At 41.9% G+C, this 14277-nt stretch overlaps 1 protein-coding gene across 6 annotated transcripts in view; it reads left to right on the forward strand.

Moving 5' to 3' along the window:
• The window catches only part of ENTPD1 (ectonucleoside triphosphate diphosphohydrolase 1), a 112267-nt gene that overhangs the window by 58931 nt on the left and 39059 nt on the right, over positions 1-14277 (forward strand). Inside the window, exon 1 of one of the 6 annotated variants that reach the window (XM_027112127.1) lies at positions 13413-13431. The exons of the other annotated variants lie outside the window; for them this stretch is intronic. The gene's annotated coding sequence lies outside the window, so the exon portion shown is untranslated. Of the gene's footprint in view, positions 1-13412; positions 13432-14277 lie in introns of those variants that run through there. 6 annotated transcript variants of the gene reach the window in all.

Consider the following 14277-nt stretch of genomic DNA (forward strand, 5'->3'; position numbering starts at 1 on the left):
GTTCTTTAAATTCTCAGAGTTAGTAATCTAAATCATAAAATATGGGAGAGGATGGATTCTGGAAACTCCACATGAGGTTGATTCTTGGCAAATCCTTAAAATAAACATGAAAGATTTATTAACACCTAGGACAAAAAAAGTCCCCAATCACTTGAAACTGACATAGTTTTACTAAGTCAAGTTATATCAAATTACCCCAATTTGATATGGGGTAATTATGGGGAAGACGTGCAGGAAGTTGTTAGAGTTAATAAATTTTGGTGGTCTCTCAAATATATAGAAATAGTGTACTTTATTTCAGCAAGAGGTTCACAAAATTTTTTGGTTATAGAAAATTTCAGACAAAAACAAAGAGAGCATGTACCATCAATAAAGTACACTGTACCCAGAAAAAAAAAAAAAGAGAGAGTAGTATATAGTATAATAAACCTCTACATACCCATTACCCATCTTCAGCATTTATCAATACATGTTCTGAGATTTTTGTTTCCTCTGTTACTCTCCCTTCCACCAAGCCTTTTTGTTGTTGGTATTGGAATTTTTTTACAGCAAATCCCACATATTATGTAATTTTACTGGTAAGTACTTCAGTATGAGAAAGATGTATAACAAAGTCTTTCATGATATGCTTAGCAGTTGCTAAGGCTAAAATTCACGTGCACTCTAGCTGTTTTTTCCAGTGACAGTGTCTTGCTTGCTTGCTTGCCTACCATCTTGCCAGGGTGCTGGCGTCGGGCTCAGTAGCTTTCTTTGGTATACCTTGGAATCCCTTACTCCACCTCTCCCCGCCAACCTCTGATGAAACCTCGTAGAGTGATTTTGAAGCTTGCTTCTTTGAGGAGCTGCTTAGGAATTCCCTTGCTGCTATTTCAACCCCCCTCCACCACTGTATTAAACAATCCGGAAGTCAGCTTTAGAAAGCTGGCTGGCTTCAGGGATGGTGAACCAGAGCTGCCTTTAAAAAGGAGCCTGGGGCTTCCCTGGTGGCGCAGTGGTTGAGAGTCCGGCTGCCGATGCAGGGGACACGGGTTCGTGCCCCGGTCTGGGAAGATCCCACATGCCGCGGAGCGGCTGGGCCCGTGAGCCATGGCCGCTGAGTCTGCGTGTCCGGAGCCTGTGCTCCGCAAAGGGAGAGGCCACAACAGTGAGAGGCCTGCGTACCGCAAAAAAAAAAAAAAAAAGGAGCCTGGAAGTAGCTGAGGGAATTGCCTGTTGGGAAGAGATTGGAGGTGTGCTGCCCCCCATACCTTCACAGTCTCTTATAAAAAGAGACGTACGGGTGGGATGTGTTGAGTTGTTTACAAAAATAGCGCAGAGAAAACCCCTCTGAAATCATGGGAAAAAGTCCCATGGTTGTGCCTTAAATATAAAGAATAAATTAGATACAGTCTTCACCCACTGTACCCCTAAAAGCTCTCACAACTTCTCTGTTTTTTAAAATATCAGCCATTAAATGGGAGGTAGCAGTGGTTTTCAAAGTGTGGTCCCTGGACCAGCATCCGCAGCATTACCTAGAAACTTGTTAGAAGTGCACATTCTCTGGCCTCACCCCAGACATACTGAATCAGAAACTCTGAGGATGGGGTCCAGCAGTTTTTGTTTTAATAAACTTTCCTGGTGATTCTGAGCAGGTTTATGGTTGAGAACTGGACTATAGGACTATAGAAACTATGTCTTTAGAAGGTTCTCTAAAAGTTGTACAGAGCCTGCCCTCTGACACAGGCCTGAACAGGAAAACTGCAAGCTGAAGAAACTTTGCCTGTAACCACTGAGCCAGGGTGGGGAGTGCAGTTGACATTTGCTTAGTAAAATAGGTCATGTGGCAGGAGAGAAAAACTACTAATCGAGAAGAGCAAAACCAAGTGGAATCAGAATGACAAGGTAGTGGCCAATACACTTGTCGTTACAAAACTAGAAAGTTCCTATTCAAATGACTGTAGTTACTAATACATACCTACATAGAAAGGAATAAGATATGAATTGAGGTTTTCTTTTAATATGCTGTATTTTGTTTCACCTTGGAGACGTAGCTTGTGAAAATATTTTGTCTAGTAGGTCTGGTCAGTCCTTAATAAGCTCTATGTTGACAGGAAAATAGAAACTTGCTGAATTTTAAAAACATGATTTGGCTGCTACATAATTGGAGTTTTGTGGTAAAGAATCACAGATGCCAGAAGTGTGAAAAAGTTATGATCTTAATCATAACCATATTGACCATAACAGCAACAGCAATAACCATGTCTACAGTTACCATCTATTGAATGCCTACTGTGTGCAGACACTGCTGTGTGCTTGGCACTAGGGATAAAGTTGTGGATAAGCAGACCTGGTCCTTGACCTCCAAAGCAGTGGTTCTCAACCTTGGCTACATATTAGTTGCACCAGGAAGCCATTAAAAAATAACAATGCCCAGGCTTCACCTCAGTGATTCTGATTTAATTAGTCTGGGATGGGACTCGCCGGTTGGTATTTTCACAAAGTTCTCCAGTGACTCTAATGTGCAGCTAGAATTGAGAATGACTGACGAGGTGAAAGACTTAAGCATGTAGTTAATTAATTACAGTAGCCTTAAGTGATATGAGGAAAAATTTAGAGTGCTGTGAGGAGTGCCAGCTAGTGTGGGGTTCATGGAAGGGGTCTCTGAGGCATCCTTGAGGAAGAACTTGCACCTGGAATCTGAAGGCCGAGCAGAATAGAGCTAAGCAAAGAGAGTGGGAGGAGAATGTTCTAGGCAGAGTTAAAAAATTGTGCGGGGGCCCATTGGCAGGGGAAGAAAGGTGAAGTGAGGGCTGAAACGAGGCAAAGAGTGAGGGAAGGGTAGTGATAAGGGAGGCTGGAAACCCAAGAAGGGGCAGGACAAGTAGGACCTGTGGGTTACATGAAGGATTGTGGTCTTTATTCTAAAGTAATGGGAAGCTATGAAGGGTTTTAAGTAACTAGTGGGTGATGTGATCATATGGAGACTTTGAAAAGGTCACTGCGGCTGCAGTGTGGCAAACAAATTGTCGAGAGGCAAGAGTAGATGCAGGGAGACCAGTTAGGAGCCTGCTGTGGGAGGTGGTGGTGGCTGGACTAAGAAGGTGGCAGGGTGATGGAGTGGGGGGCGTGGGCATCAGAATCTTTGGGAGGTAGAATCCCAGGACTTGACACAAGCTCTCAGTAACATTTGCTGAATGAGTGGGCTCCTTGGATGTGAAGGACAAGGGTGAGGAAGGAATGGAGGACGATGCCATTGTTCTTGGGTCACAACTGGATGAGTAGTAGATATGCTCACTGAGCTATGGGCATTGAACTATGGAGAGCTGGGGGAGGAACAGGTTTGGGGAGAAGGGGAAAGCATGAATTCTGTTTGGGCAGAAAAGGTTTGAGGTGCCTGTGAGTTATCCAAGGTGAAAGGTCAAGGAGGCAGCTGAAAGGTCAGGAATACATATGTCTGGGCTAAATATAAGTTAGTGTATTTCCCACATATGGACAGTACTAACGGAGGCCATGGGGCTGGTTGGGATCACTCTTATCATTCTTTTTGTACAGAGCTCACTGCATCTTCACATCAGCTCCCCAAATTAAGTGATGGATGTTTTTAAAATTTCAGTCTAGAAAATGAAATTTAGAAAGGCTAAGTAACTTTCTCAGGTCACACAGCTAGTTAAGAGGCAGGGGTGAGTGTCCATCCTACGGGATAGTTATAATAATCAAAAACAAGGAAATAGATGCATTATTACCTAATCATACTGCTTCTCTTAGAATGACTCACTGTCAGAGACAATGTAGTTAACCATGCTTGCTTAGAAAGGACCAGCTAAATGTGTAGTTCCTTCTATTATACACTTATCATCTGAGTCTATTATTCTTGGTAATTCAGCGAGAAAGTATTCCATGGAGGTTATGACTAAGTTCTGGGATCCAGATTTGGGATTTACTGCCTAAACATCTGTCCTCTTGCTTCCTACAATACATGCAAACTGAAGTCGAGTTGCCTGGCAGCTCACTAAAAATAGTCAGAACCATAGAGTTGAGAAGTTAAAACACGTTTGGAATAATCAAATAAATCTCCCCTTTTCTTGAGGGAAAACACTGTGTACTAAAAATTCAAATCAATCTTATCCATTCATTTATTCAACTGACATATGGAATACTGACACAGACCAGACCCTTTGCTGGTTTCTGGAGATCTAAAAAGGTATACTGTGTTCTCAAGGTGCTCAGTCTCATAGAGGAGACTGACACAGGTTAAAGGCCATTATAGCATTGTGGGAGGGAAGCTATGAGACAGATGCAAAGGAGGGTATTAAATCCATCATTAGAGGAGGGGCAAGAGGCTTTCAGGAAGACTTTCTGGAAGTGGTGACACATAAACTGATTATCCTCAGCTTCAGTTTCTTCATAAGGTACAAAAAGATAAAGAAGAGAGCTTCAGGCAGAAGAGAAAATCAGGAACATTGTACAAGACATGAAGATATGAAAAAGAAGGGCCAATTTAGAGACTAACACCTTGAACTACACCTGAATTGTGTGGGGACTTGGCCTTAAAATTGTGGTTAAAGAGTTTAACTTTTATTTTGAGACACATGGGAATCATTGAAGAAGTTCACACTGGTGGGGTCATATAATCAGGTTTGCATTTTTAGGATGATCATGGTAGCTTCAAAGTAGAGGACAGATTAGAAGGGGCAGAGCCTAGATGTGGGGAGGCCTCTACAGAAGCTACTGTAGAAGTCCAGGCAAGAAAGATAAATGAAATAAATAAATATATATTATAATAAATATATAATATATATTTAATATTTATATATATAAATATTATATTTAATATTATTATTATATTAAATATATATATATTTAATATTTATATATATAATAAATATATAATATATATATTTATAATAAATAAATATATATTATAATAAATAATAAATATATTATTTCATTTATAAATAAATAAATGAAAGATAAATGAAAAGATTTGGGAGATATTTAGTGGGTAGAATCAGTAAAACCTCGGAGGGAGTTTGCTTGGAGGGAGAAGGGAGAGTCTGGGGAGACTGGGGGCATGGTGCTAACCTTCACTGAGCAGATTATACAGAACAATTGGAGTGGGAAAGAAAGTTTAGTTTTAGACATGGTGATTTTGGCTGTAGAACATCAAAGCAGGTATGTTCAGTAGGTGACTAGAACTATAGATTTGGAGCTCCAGATAAAGTCCTGTACTGGAGATACAGATCAGGGGGTCATCCCAATAAAGTTTAGGGAGCCATCACCATTCAGTTGGTTGTATGTGTATGAAGCGACATGAGCCAAGTTTCCAAGATGGAACACTATGGAACATCCCTATTTAAAGGGTATGGTGAGAAAAAGGTGCCAGCAAAGTAAGGGTCAGAGAAGTAAGAGGACTATTAGAAGAGTCTGGTGTCATGGGAGCCAAGAAAAGAGAGTTTATGTAGTAAACAGTGTCACATTCTATAGGAAATGGAAAAGCACCCATCGGATATTTGTGTGAGTGGCATTAGTAGAATGGTGGGACAGAAGCCAGGTGTGGTGGATCAAGGAGTGAGTGGGTTGTGGGAAGGTGGAATTTAGGAATGCATAGAGTCCAAGGAGGAAAACAGAACAAGTCAGAGGAAGTCAAATCTTAAGAACTGGTGCGGCCTGTATCAGCTCACTGGGAGGCTGGAGGCAGAGAGCCGAAGGCAAGAGAAATGGAATGAACGTCCCTGCGCTGTATAAAGCTCTGAGAAAAGGGGGAGTGGCCTTTCTCCACCCTGTCCTAAGAGCCTTGGTGGTGGTGGGCCCAGGAGCGTCTTTTATCTGATTTTGCTATCCCGTCCCTGAAGGCGGTCTACCAATGCAGCATTCTCAGAGGTCAGTTCTAGGCAACAAAGACTTTCCTGGAAGGTGGAGTAAAATTTTCCTCTTCAACTCTTGCATTCCCCAGAGTCTTTGGGTGTGTACGAATTTTTATAAGGAATTTCAACTATTTTAGCCACCATTTCCAAGGACCATAAGGTACGGTATCCTTGTGTGGTATCCTGAGCTTTTGCTGGGGTGGAGACACTTTCCCCTCCACTCAGAACATTATTATAATTCCAAAGAAGGGAAAGTATATGGGATCCCTCTTGTCTGTTTTGACCCCCTAAAGTGTGCTTCCTTGTCTGGCTGAACCCCTCCTACCTCTGTGAGTCTGAGCAAATAAGAAAGCAGCCCGCCTGGGTGTGAGCAAGAAGTGCATAGACTGTGCTGTACATGTGGCTCCTGCGGTCTCCGCATTGCATCAGTATTCTACAGGCAGCCTGCGTCTCACAGGGAGAGACAATCTATTTCACTTTGTGGAATAAAGAAAATGAGAATCCCATGAAACCAAACATGCATATGAGGTATCTATATGTGGCATAATACCCCCTATTGTTTAACAATGATTAGCTCACTTTTCACCTTGTAGAAAAATCATGGCAAGATAACTTGAACATGAAATCATAGTAGGGGGTTAGTTTGATTAACTTTGCGGAGTCATCCTACATCACTATGGAGAAAGAACTTTCTGGGAAGTGACCATGAGCCAAGGCACCTTCTCCCCCAAGGCTGTGCTAGAGGCGCACTGCATTGACCAGTTCTTTTAGTTGCCTTTTCACTCCATGCAGATGACCTTGCCTCTCCATATTCACACATCTTTCTTCATTCAGTATACAGAATTGAGTAGGACATCAATTTCTTAGTTGCGTTCTGGATTCGAGGAAATACTCAAGTCACAAGATTGAAAATACTTTTTTTTTAAAGTGTGGGCGATTTTGGTAGGAGCTGCCCCCATCTGTTATGGGTTTATCTTATTAGTTTTTCTTTAAGGAAGACACTTTCTCCAAGGTCCAGGAACCTTTCTTTAACCCCTCCTGCTTTCCACCTCACTAAATGAGTACAGAAAATAGGCTTTAAAAAATCTAGGGTACTCTCAGATTGCCCCTCCCAAATATCAGTTGTATCTGTCACATCCTTGACAGGAACCAGATACTAATCAATTTAAGATTGCGTTCTCACATAAGCATCTAAAGTGCAGATACTCTGTGTTGATCGTTGAAGAGAGCTGCTTAGATACCAGGTGATCTGTGACAGAGTTACCATGGACATTTAGAAACTTGATCATATCTTATTCAGAGAGCTGTTCCCTCTTGTATTGATACGTGACAGCAGAGGTGCCAAATTTCCCTTAGAATAAAGCTTTTAATCCACCCAAAGCCTGGCCAAATGAGACCTGACGATTTTGCTCTAAAGAATACAAAAGAGATGACATTGATCTGGGAAGACTGAATGAGTGGGGACCCAGAGACGGATGCTTGGACTAATTAAGTTGGTGAGTAGCTGGCACAGTGGTAGAGTGGGCAGAGGATCAGCAAAGTTGACATCAAATCACCAACGTATCTCTTCCCATTTACCCTATGCCCACCTTCCAGGTTCCTAGCATCTTTGTCACTTTAATCCAAACTGGAAACCCTCTGTAGATTCTTTCTCTTCAACTCAGAGCCTTTGGGTTTTCAGGAATTTCTATTAAGAATTTTTAATTGCTCAGAGAATTAAGGAAGGAAGGAAGAGAGGGAAGGGGAGAAGAAGGAGGAGAAAAAGGGAGGGGAAAGAAGAAGGGAAGGAGTAAGGAAGGTCACATGGTAAAATATTTTATGAATTGCTCAATGCAAAAGGGCATTAACATGCAGGCCTGGGACTCTATCCTTGGGGGGACCTGCCTACAGGGTTGGCCTTTGGCTGGTGTCTGGGAGCTTGGATTTGGGGAGGGTTCTCACCATTTTGAGAATTAAGGAAATGGCTTGCTGTGCCTGGACTGTTTGTGCAGGTAGTGAGGTTTGTGTTGGGCATCTGCTTTCCATCTGGAGTCTGGAATCTTGATGTATGCTGGATGGTAGGTGCCTGTGTGACTGGCCCCCAGTGAAGGCCCTGTGCTCTGGTGAGCTTCTCTGATAGATAACATTTCACATGTGTTATCACAACTCATTGCTGGGGAATTAAATGTGTCCTGTGGTCTCCACTGGGAGAAGACCCTTGGAAGCTTGCACCTGGTTTCCCCTAGACTTTGTCTGATACTTCTTTTCTCTTTGTTGATTTTTCTTCATATTCTTTGACTGTAATAAATCTTAGTCATGAGTTATGACTATATGCTGAGTCCTGTGAGTCTTCCTAGTGAATCTATAAATTTTCAGAAATGTCTATGCCTTTACCCAGTGGGAACATACTGTTCACATTGTTCCACATCTTGCTTTTCACAATATAAAATGTTTTGAAGACTATTTGCATCAACCTTCATAGATCTTAATCTTTTCCATGCCTGAATAGTATTATGCATAACTGTACTAGAATTTATATATTCAGATCTCAATTAATGGACCTTTAGTAACTTTTATTATTGCAATTACAAATAATGCTGCATTGAACATTTCTATACATGCATCTTTTCATACATTGATAAGTATTACCAGCAGGTTAAATTCCTAGAAGTAGAATTCTTGGGTCAAAGGATATATATGCTTTGCTCTTTGATAGATATTGCAAAATTGCCCCCCACCAAAGAGGCTGTGTGGATTTTTACTCCCATCAACATGCAAGAAGTACCTGTTTCCCCATATTTTTGTTGATATATATTTCTTTATCAAATTTTCAATAAAATTCACCCTTTTTAGGTGTACAGTTCTGTGAATTTTAACAGATATATGTAGTCTTGTAACTACCACCACAATCAAGATATAGAATGTTTCCATCATCTCAGAAAGTTCCCTTGTGGACCTTTGTAGTCAATCCTCAGTTCCTGAAACTGTGTATTGATCTGATTCCTGTCCTTAGTTTTGCCTTTTTCAGAATATCATATAAATGAAATCACACATAGTCTTTTGAGTCTGGCTTCTTTCACTTAGCATAATGCTTTTGAGATTCATCCATGTTGTTGCATTGATGAGTAGTTTATGCCCCTTTTGTTGCTGAATAGAATTCCATTGTATCACAATTTGAGTACATTTCACTAGTTGATGCGCACTTGGGTTGTTTTGAGTTTTTGGTGATGAATAAAGCTGTTAGAAATATTTAGGTACAGGTTTTTGTGTAGACATGTCTTCACTCTTTTTGGGTAAATACCTAAGAGTAGGATTGCCTGGTCATATGGTAAGTATATGTTTAACTTCATAAGAAACTACCAAACTCTTTCCAAAGTGGCTGAGCCATTTTGCATCCCCAGCAGCAGTGTATGAGAGTTCCAGTAGCTCTGCATCCTTGCCAACATTTGGTATTGTCAGGTTTTTTGGCCATTCTAATGAGTATGTAATAATATTATATATTATCAAACTTTAAAAAAACTTTACTATTCTAAGTAATAAAAGGTATCTCAATTTTCATTGACTACATTTCTTTAAGTTAGGGTAATTAGAATACTTCTAATATGTTGAAAATATTTCTTTTTCTTTAAATTGCCTATTTATGTTCTTTGCCCATTTTTCTACTAGATGGGTTGATCATTTTATTAATGATTTTTAATGACTCTGTATATTAAGGAAACCAACTATTTAATAGTCGTTGCAAACATTTTCCTCAGTTTGTTATTTTTTACTTTGCTTATGGCATATTGTGCTGCAGAAATATTTTTATGTTGCTTCTGACTTTTGTACCTCATAGGTACAAAACTGAGGAGGTAGAAATAAGGTAACTTACAAATGTGAGATGTAGAAGACAGGGGGCTGTAAGGCTGGGAAACGTGGGTGAATCAGTTCACCCCATCCCCACTCTGACCCCCACACTAGTGATATTTGGCCAGCACAGATTGTCTCAGTCTTTCTCACCAGCAACACATACCCAAGGCTTGTTGACAAACGCAGCTGCTTTGAGAAAAGGTAGAATCCCCAGGGCACAATTCTTCAATTTCAGATGTGGAAGATGATTTGTTTAGCGGGAGCAATGTGTTTATTGCAGAGACCATCAATACACGAGATTGTTAACACTGGTTGGCTGAGACACGGAATTCCTGTCTGCAGTCTCAATGATATCACTCTGCCAGAAACAACCCTCTTCTTGCCAACCCTATACTTGAGTATGGGATTCGACGATGTCCGCAAAGACCTATTGTGCTCCATTCAGTCTGTGGGTAAAAGAATTCAGGAAAGGCCAGAAGGGGTGTGGGTGAGGAGGTAGACGGAATGGTGGGAGGAAGTAAGGAGAAGGAGAGAGAGGGAAGGGGATTCCTTTGCTTCCTTATTTCCCACACCCAGATCCTCTGTTGGCATTTGATTTTTGCAGTCATTAACGTTTTTAGAGTCAGGCACATCAGTGCCAAGTCAGTTAGTTACTTGCTGGTAATCTGAGAAGAGCACAGCCCACAGCAAAAGGAATGGTGGGATGGAGAGTGTGGAGTTGGCAGAGTCTGATTTGCAGGAAGAGCTTGTGCACTCCCACCCCAGTTCCACTGACCCGGGTCACTAAATGGGCTCTTCCCACCCAAAGCTGAACCTCTGAGGCGCCCACTCAGGATCAGCCAGTCTACTTTGTTAGGATAAATGCACTCCTTTTCTAACTAAAGAGCTGTGAACGGAGACTAACCAGCTAATTAACATCTCAAAGAGCAGAAACAAAAGATCATTAAGTAAAAGCAAGTAACTTTCTCTGAAGTCTTGGGTTCAGGAGTTCAGTGGAACAGGACCATGGGTATTTACTCAATAACCTGACTCTCTACCTCTCTTTCTATTCCCACCCCCGCCTATCCCTTCCCTTCTTATTCTCTGGCTCCTTCTCCCAAGCCTGTGTCTATCTTGTTTTCCCTCCCTCTCCTTTACTTTTCACCCTTTAACTAACTGGTCATCATTGAGGCCTTGAAGTACATTTTTAGCATTTGTCTATTTATTGACATTGTACTGACTTCCTCGACCTAAAAGCAGGCAGGAAAAAAACCCCACCAAATTAAACTGCTTTATCCTCAAACTTGACTCTGGATTTATTAATTGGGAGAATATGGCGGGGGGTGTGAAATGTAAGATCTTTCTATTTGAACAGAACTTTGGGTGAGTTCTTTTGCATTGTGTCACCTGAAAAGGAATGAAGCTGAGTAATTTCTATGCATCTCTAATGCAGGGCAGTGCTTAAGGCAGTGGAGTGGAGTTGAGAGACTTGGATCCAGTCACTGCTCTGCCAATTGCAAGCTGTGTGACTTTGAGCAAGTCCCTTAACCTCCCTAGGAACTGTAATCCCAGCCTCTGCCTCTTAGCTGCTAGCTTCTGACCATCAGGGACTGAGAGACTTCATATTTTATTTTATTTTTTCACATCTTTATTAGAGTATAAATGCTTTACAATATTGTGTTAGTTTCTGCTGTACAACAAAGTGAATCAGTTATATGTATACATATGTCCCCATATCCTCTCCCTCTTGAGCCTCCCTTCCATCCTCTCTATCCCACCCCCTAGGTGGTCACAAAGCATCGAGCTGATCTCCCTGTGCTATGCAGCAGGTTCCTACTAGCTATTTTACATTTGGTAGTGTGTATATGTCAGTGCTACTCTCTCACTTCGTCCCAGCTTCCCCTTCCCCCACTGTGCCCTCCAGTCCGTTCTCTAAGACTTCATATTTTAAAAATATAACATTGTCTGGTGTCATCAGTGACAACAGTCCAGACAGCCCCTTCAGCCAAATCCTCAAAGTCAGTCACTTTTCGCTTCTGGATAATGAGGTTGGCTTCTACGTACAGCGCTAGTGCCACACAACAGGCACCGTACTAAGCCTCAGTCATGTGGTGTAGGGTAGGGTGGTGGCTAAAAGCCTGGCCTCTGGATCCAGAATGCCTGACTTTAACTCCTGGTCCCAACATTTACATCAGTGTAAGTTTGGGCAATCTTCTTAACCTCTCTCTGACTCAGTTTCCTCACCTGTAAAGTGACAATAATGAGGATAATAATAGTACCTGTAATTTGTGACCTTATTTGGAAGTAAAGTCTTTGCAGATGTAATTAAGGATCTTGAGATCATTCTGGCTTTAGGATAGACCCTAAATCTAATGACTGGTGTCCTCCTAAGAGAAAGGAGAGGGAAATCTGATACACACAGAGACAGGGAAAAAGGCTATGTGCAGACAGAGGCAGATATTGGAGTGATGCAGCCATAAACCAAGGAATGCCGGGAGCTACCAGAAGCTGGAGAAGGCAAGAAAGGAATCTCTCCAGAGTCTTTGGCCCTGTTAACACCTTGATTCTGGACTTCTGGCCTCCGGAATTGTGAGAGAGTAAAATTCTGTTGTTTTAAGTCACCATGGTTGTGGTAATTTGTTGTGGCAGCCCTAGGAGACTGATACAGATGCTGATAATAGTACTACCTCACAGGAGTGTTGTGAAGGTTAAATTAGTTGCTGTGTTTAAAGTGCTGAGAGCAGAATCTGGAATGCATCGAGGGCTCTTTTGTAGGTTGTTATTTAAATTGTTTGCTCACTGACTCTTACCTAGCAACCCTATGAATTCCGTACTATTGTGACTCCCATTTTGCATGCAAGGAATTGGAGGCTTAGAGAGACTGAGCAAAGGCGAGGTTGTTTGGACTCTGCTCTAGCTTGAGCCACCCTTCAGAAGTCTGTGGAGTTTGGCTTTCTACTGATGGATCCTGGTGACTGTTGGCTTGGCGACCCCTCATAATGGTGCTCTCTCAGCAAAGATTCACCAGTCCTGGGTCACCAAGAAGCCCAGAAGGTATAGAGAAGACCTATCATGATATGGTACTTGCTCCTCCTGGATGCGTCTTCTCAGCTCTGGTCTTGGCACAAGCAGAACCACGCTCTGTCCACACTTGACTGTGTGGTTGTCCTATGACCTGACTTCACGGGGGTGCCTCAGCACCTCATCACAAGAGGCAGCGATGCGCCGCCTAAAAGACCACACCCTTCCTATCCAGGTACTTCAAAGATTCCTGGTGGTTCCTTGTTTACCCCTATGGTGCTGAGTGTAAATTATACAAATGATTAGAAGTAAGTCAGATCACTTAGAGTAAGACAAAGCCCTCACCAGAACCTGCAAGGCCCCACAAGCAAGGCACCCAGTGACCCCACCCCTGACCATCTCTTACTATTTTCCCTTTCATCACTCATCCAGCCACACTGGCCTTATGGCCAGGCACTGTTCCACCCCAGGTCCTTTGCACATGCAGTTCCAGTTACCTTAAATTCTATTGCCCAAGTGGTATGCTTGGTTTCTCTTTATTCCTATCACTTTTAATATCACCATCTCAGGTCTTTCCTAATTACCCTATCCTGCCTCTTCACCTGCTTTTTCTCTCTCCTTAGCACTTATAATTATGTAACATACTATAAATTTTACTTATCTTGCTTATTATCTTTTCTTTCAGACTAACGTCTAAGCACCATGAGGATGGGGATGTTTGTTTGATTTGTTCACTGCTGTAGCTCAGAGCCCAGGGCAGGTCTGTGAATAGTATAATGCATTCAATAAATAATTGTTGACTAATTGAACAATGAATGAAACAACAACTATAGAACTCCTGAACCGAAATAGGCCAATCCATTAAATATCCAGAGGTAGCACGTGAAGAGAGGACTACTGGAACAACTGAGCTTTGGAGCATACGGAGGGGAGCTTGCTTTTGAAGGTGACAAGGAAAAAGATTTGGTGGAGAAAGAGGGGAACAGAATTCCAACTGAAGGAAATCTCATGTTGACAAATGTCAGAATCCAAAATTCATTTATTCATTCAACTAGGGATATAGCAATGAATGAGCCAGAAAAAAAAAGTCCCTTCACTTAAGGAACTTACAGTCTAGTGGTCATAATGTCAGGCATTATGATCTCGGGCACACACATCTGCTTATTGGAATGGTGAGATGGGAAGGGCTTAAATTTCTGAAGGGCTGAGGGGTCCAAGTAGACCAGTGAGGCTTTCATCTGGCAAGCAGAAGGAAGCTACATTAAATTCTTAATTAGGGAGAACCCTGGGAATGTCAATTATGGAGGAATTCTGCAGGCACATGAAGGATGGATTCTGATAGGAAAGGGAATTAGGGAGATACCAGAAAGGGCTATTGTAGAAGAGGTGGGGGTGACTGGAACAGGGGGGTGGATATCACCATAGAAGAGGTTAGGTCTAAGGGCCCTGGAATGAAGCACCTGGGAAAGGATCTTAAAGCCCTTGAGTGGGAGAACAATCTAAATGCGTGTCACCAAGAACTCCTCCGTGATGGAGAGGAAGGAAGATCGCAGAAAGGGGGCAGAGACTCTAGGAGTTGGGGAAATGGCAAAGCCAGATTAGGACC

This window comes from Aethalodelphis obliquidens, unplaced genomic scaffold (genome assembly GCF_003676395.1).
Source record: "Aethalodelphis obliquidens isolate GAN/ISIS:26980383/991018 unplaced genomic scaffold, ASM367639v1 scaffold11, whole genome shotgun sequence".
Taxonomy (NCBI): Eukaryota; Metazoa; Chordata; class Mammalia; order Artiodactyla; family Delphinidae; genus Aethalodelphis; species Aethalodelphis obliquidens.